This window comes from Tinamus guttatus, unplaced genomic scaffold (assembly GCF_059628265.1).
Source record: "Tinamus guttatus ecotype Peru unplaced genomic scaffold, ASM5962826v1 Tinamus_guttatus_pri_ptg000023l, whole genome shotgun sequence".
Classification (NCBI taxonomy): Eukaryota; Metazoa; Chordata; class Aves; order Tinamiformes; family Tinamidae; genus Tinamus; species Tinamus guttatus.
The window spans coordinates 2,982,435-2,988,473 of record NW_028288557.1 but is presented as its reverse complement, the minus strand read 5'-3'; positions in this window follow the sequence as shown (position 1 = coordinate 2,988,473).

Genomic DNA, 6,039 nt, shown 5'->3' with positions numbered 1-6,039 from the left:
CCTAAGTCCGCATACTTGAGCGGCTCGATTTGTTTCTCATCTAGCAAACAAAAACAGACAACAAAACTCAGAGGACAATGAAGAAGCTGAAGCCAAGCTAGAGCTGCCCCCAAGCTCTCAGGCAATCCACAGCTTCCGAGCTGTCCTGTGGGAGCCTCAGGGAGGCACAAGGGCATTTCCCGCCTTTGGGGAATAAGTTGCAGGCACCCTGTGTGTCCCAGCCCCACGCAAGGCGCACTCTGGCCTGCGGAGGACTCAGTGGGGCCACGTCAGAGGGGCGTCATGCAGAAGGACAACGCAAGGCCTGCACCACAGGTCTTAGGGTTATTCCGCTTGCTCATTGCCCCACAGACCCTCAGAAGGCCCCAGCGGCAGCAGCTGCTGCCTGAGCACTTGGTGCCAGAGTGCTGTCCCTGGGCAGGGCCAGACTGTTGTTCCCAGTGAAAAGATGATGGGTTCATGAGAGGGAAACAACTCACGGCAAAGGCAGCCCCCAGCTGGCAGTGTGTCACCAAGGGCAGGAAAGGTCTGCGTATGTCCCCTTACCAAAATCAGGTGATTTGTCCTGCCTCAGGCCATAAAGCTCTGCAAATGCCTTTGCAAAGTGAAACCTGGGTCTCCGAAGAGTGAAAACGGTCTTTCCTCCGTTCTCAAAATCCGATAGGACGATATCAAATGTCCCAAAATTGGGAATTCGGACGCCCTGGAAACAAAGCAGAAGTCAAAGGAGCCCTAGAAAGAGTCCTGCAGAGGGAAGCATTAACTTATGTGTCACCAGAGCACAGAGAGAGGCCTTTCTGCCTGGGCCGCTCCTGCTGCACAGAGGCAAAGATGGGAACTATGGAAAGCTCCGGAGAAGACCTAGAGACTCCAGATCTCTCCCTTTCTCCTTACTCTCCCAGAGAGGAAGATGTGATGATGGAAAAGCCAAGCAAGCCTCCTCGGTGGCTAAGAAACAACGGGCTGCCAGCAATCGGACACCCCCAAAGAACGTCCCAGCTTCCTGTGCGGCCTTGACGCTCTAGCCGTGGGCCTGAGGGAAGGACCAGAAGGTTCCCACCGCTTTCCCCCATGGGGCCAGGCTTGAGAGTTTACCCGCCTGACAGAAGGGCTGCAGTGTCCTTCTAGGGTAGGATTTCTGCTTTTGGAGGAGGGAAGGAATAATCGCACTCCCTTGCACAGCAGTGCCAGAAGGCGCAAAAGCATCAGGGAGGAAGGGGAGGAGGAGCACCCAAGACCCACCTTGTTCCTCAGCAGCTGCTGGATGACGTACTCAGACACACATTCCCAGATCGTGAGCACGTCTGGAAGGAAAGGCAAGGAGACATCGTGCTCTAAGTCTACAAGCTCGCAATCACTCTGCCCTTTGCAAAGCAAGGAGACAGGGAGTGCAGATGCAATCGCCCCTTGCTTTCCTCCCATCCCAAAGCCAACATCCAGGAAAGGTGCCAGCATATTTAGGCTTTCACTCCAGACTCTAGCCTTTCCTTGGACACCAGGAGAGGTCAGAGCTGAAAGATCAGAGGCATGAGACAAGCAGGGCACGAGGACACGCTGCCGTTTCACATGCACAGCGGGAAGGTGCCTCCGAGCTCCAAGCCAATGCTGCCACCCAAGAAGGCAAGCCGAGCCAGGGACACGTCCAAGGACTCCTGCCTAACAAAGCTTTGCCAGCAGTCTCTGCAGTGCCTGGCCAGGGCTGCACAACCCCTCCGCCTTCTGCAACCACTCCGTGGGGAAACTTGGCAATGGATCCGCACCCTAGTGAGGGGATGGGGCTGGGCCCACGTGAGTCTCGGGGCACCTGCCAGTGCCTTTCCCACAGGGGCCACTTTCCCCCATGCTGGGTCCCTGCACACAGACTCTGCATGTGCATCTGAGCAGCTGCGACTCCTCCACTCGGCCACGAGCTCAGGGTGGGCCATCCCCACCAGCAACCGAGCAGCAACCTTCAAGGACAGGCCCTTCTGCCTGGGGCTGCCCCAGGAAGGCAGCGTCAGAGCCGGGAACAGCACCCAAGCCCTGCAACCCTGCATGACACTGGGACCTCAGCCCCACGGGACAGCCACGACTGCCCGTGCAAGCTCCAGTCTGCTCTCCTCTCCAGCACAGCAGGTCTGCCTGCTTTGCAGGGCTACATTCTGAGTTCCTTCTGCACGTGACAACCCGCAAGAAAGCGCTCCTGAAGGCCTTACCCTGTGTGTGTGTCCTGTATGTAGGACATGTGGCCTTCTGCTGACCGCTGTGGCAAAGCCTCCAGGAGTCCATCTCTGCTTCCCCCTCACTGTGGCTCAGCCCAGTCAGGGGGTAGGAGAGCAGGAATGTTCCTCTGCAATCTCCTGTTTGGCACTTGAGCACACAGCCTCCAGCACGATGCCACAAGCACCCCTCGCCTTCTCCTTGGCAGGACAAAGCAGCTCCTCCAAAGCACAGCAGAGGTGAGAGCAGCCTCCAGCACCTGCACTCACCGCAGCCTCGCAAGGGTGTGCGGGGAGAGGCCGGGCGCAGCAGGGGACGTGTCACCCTGCTGCTGACTGTGTCACAGAGGAGCTGCAGTGACCCCGGCCCTGCCAGCTGTTGCCCCACAAAGGGCAGGGTGGATGCACGGGGCCGCTCAGGGAGCTGACCCCAAGGGGAGCGTAGGGCTGGGAGATGCACAGGAGGGTTTGCAGAGCACCCTGGGGCACGGATGCCCCTCCTGTCCCCAGATATGGGGCCACTGGGCAACGATTGCTGTGGGGAAGGCAGGGACTTGGCCGCATTGCCCATCTCCTGGATTCCAGGAGAAAAGCCTGGGATAACTCTGGTCAGAAGGGACCTCAGGAGGTCTCTTGTCCCTCCGCCTGCTCCAAGCAGTATGAGACCAGCTGCCCCCAGGCTCTCAGGAAATCCACAGCTTCCGAGCTGTTCTGTGGGAGCCTCTGGCACACTGGAGGCACAGGGTGATTTCCTGCCTTTGGGGAGGAAGTTGCAAGCACCTCGTGTGTCCCAGGCCCCACGGCAGGTGCTCTGTGCGCTCCGGCCTCTGAGGGACTCAGCTGTCCCCTGTCAGAGCGGTGTCATGCTGAAGGACAGCATGAGGCCCGCACGCCGAGTGGTCAGCACAGAGCCCCTGCCCAGAGGCGGCTCTGAGGTGGCCTGGGCAGGGCCCGCAGTGCAGGCAGTGCAGTCCCTGCATGCCCAAGAGCAGCCCCAGGGAGGGCGAGTGACCAGGGCGGGTGTCCTAACCAGGGTGTGGCGGGTCACTCAGCCAGTCAGTTAGCGGCAGTTGGTGCAGACAGGTTGTGCAGGCAGGGAGGGAGCAGGTCTGCTCCCAGCTCAGCGGGGGAATCCTGCCCCCAGCCATTACCCTCAGGGAGGAACCAGCCCCAACCCTGGTGCCTACTGGGCAGGGAGGCAGCACGAAGAGCGCTGTGGGCACACACACTGAGATGTCCCCCACACGTGCAGCGGTCCAGGTCTCTGCCTCCCCCGAGTGTCTGAGCTTGTCAATGTTGAAGATACAAGAGCTGCATTTTGTCACATGCCCCTTATCATCACAAACATTGCAGCAGGGGAACGCTCTTAGTCCACCTGAGGATCGTGGCAATAAGATGTCAAGAGAAGTCTGAAGTCCATCAAAAGGGACTTCAGGGCATTGGGGACATCAGCTGCAGGAGCGGGTGCGCGGGTGTTTTTCTCCTCTATCCCCTCAGTGCTAGGGAAGGATGGTGAGAGGAAGAGGAAAACCCACCTGCTCAACACATGCCTAAGAGGCTGGTGTCAGTGGTCAAAATTGGGGATTTTGGACCAGGGGGAACTTTTTAAGGCACCGAGCCTCCGGGCGATAGATGGGGTTCACCTGTCTTTCCAGGGGAAAAGAATCTTCAGCCAGATTTGGCAGGGCTCACTGAGAGGGCTTTAAACTAGGTATGAAGGGGGAGGCGTCTAAGACTGGCATCACTAGGGATGAGCCCTGGGGCAGCATGCCGGGGTTGGAGGAGAGCTCACTAGCCACAGCAGAAGAGCATCTACACCAACGCATGCAGCATGGGCAACAAACAGGAGGAGCTAGAGGCCGTAACACGTCAGGAAACTTATAACATAGTTGCCATCACTGAAACATGGTGGGACCATTACCATGAGGCTAACTCAGGCTGGAAGGGACCTCAGAAGGTCTCTTGTCGCACCTCCTGCTCCAAGCAGGGTGAGACCTTGCTGTGGGATCAGACTCCACGACATTTGTGAGAGACAGTTCCAAAAGCTGTGGCAAACCTAAGGCAAATGGCGTCTGCTGCTCCCCTGTTTCCCCCAGCCCTGTCTTTTCATCCTGGAAGATCCTCAGGTGGGTCCAATGATTGCTCCTGGGGGAACCACAGTGAGTCTCTCCAGGCAACTCCTTTTGCTCCATGTGCCTGCGCAGCCTGATTGCGGAGCATGCGACTGCTGCTCCGCTTTTGGTCTTTCAGTGCCAGGCTAGAAGAAACAGCACTAGGTCTTTTTGTGAGAAATGTATGAGGTTTCTCAGAACTCCTGATGGAGAGTTACTCATTAAATCTGGAGGAGCACATGTGATCCAATTCAGGTTCACAGAGAAGGACTTTTGTTGGTGTTTTTCTTCTCCTTTCCCTGGGCTCACCATTCATCCAGCCACCAGAAAGGGTACAGAAGTCACCTGGTCTGCCAGAATGTTGCCTGGGAGCAATGCAAAGCGGCAAGGGAGCCTGCAGTCCTGCCCTGGAGATTAGTGGTTTGTTCAGAGCCCAGGTTTCACCTTGAAAGAGCCCCAGCATTGCTAGCTGCATCCTGTGATGCTTAGTGGGACTGAGGTCCACTGGCAGAAGGTTGTTCTTCTGTAGCAAAATGTGAAGGGGATATGTTAGTCGAGTCAGTCCTGCAAGGTATTAATTGCTGATGTGAGGTTTCCTTTTCTCTCTGTAGAGCAGCTTCAAAAGGCCCTGGTCTGCTAATTCCTGCTGGCCTCCAAGTGATGCTCTTTTTTGTCTTTTAAGTAGCCTGGATAGCTCAGTTGGGAGAGCATCAGACTTTAATCTGAGGGTCCGGGGCTCAAGCCCTTGTTCAGGTGACAGCCTTCCTCTTTACTCACTGTTTTGTCCCTTGCCCAGAAAGAGGAAAGAATTACCAAAACGGATGGGAAAAAAATATATATCACACTCTTTGCTTCCAACTGCTGCCTCCCACAAAAGAGGCAATCTCTCTGTCTCTCTCTCTCTCTTTTCAAGGAGAAAAGCAGCTCAAATGCAGAGCTACCTTTCTTCCCAGACTGTTCTGTTTCTCTTAGGCAATCTTCTACTCATTGGGTTGACACCAGCTGCTCAGCTCTCCTAGGCAGTGTCTTAAGAGCCCCAGCACTCCTGGTCTTTCGTGTCATGGGACTTAGTTTTCAGTGACGGTCCTGATCCACTCCCATGCACATCCCACTCTAAAGGAGATGCCAGCCATGTGCTGATTTCAACCCCTACCCTTCCTCAATTGCACTACGCTCTGGCCTAAGTAAGGTTCCTTCCAGCTCCTCACAGACGCAGAAGCTCCCACATCCCCCTGCCCTTGCCCTTTGGACTGGACTCCTGGAGCTCAGTGAGCTCTCGCCATCACCTAGCCACCTTGCCACCCTGGCTGTCCTTTCCCTGCTGTGCAGAACGCTTAATCCATACCTCACTCCAAGCCATCACTCTGATGGATACCTGCTGCCCACCCGGGGCTAAAACCTTGCATCTTCTAACCCCTTCCAACTAGCATTCCCTACCGTTCATATGGGCGAAAGAGACTCTCCCATTGCTCCCTGTCTTTGGGGAGAAATCTTCCGCTCTTGGAAGGCTGAATTTCCTTCACACGCCATCATTTCTGCCTGTCAGTGCTGCTCCCAAGCTCCCTTGGCCTCCTTCGTACCCCATGGTAGGAGCGTGCTTGGTGTACCGAGTTCATGAGAACACAGAGTTGGAATCAACAGGAAGGACTTGATATAATTCAAGATCAGGTGTAAGGGGGGTGCTCTGCAAAGCAAGCACAACCTAAGGAATAACCTTCTTCTATTTATGT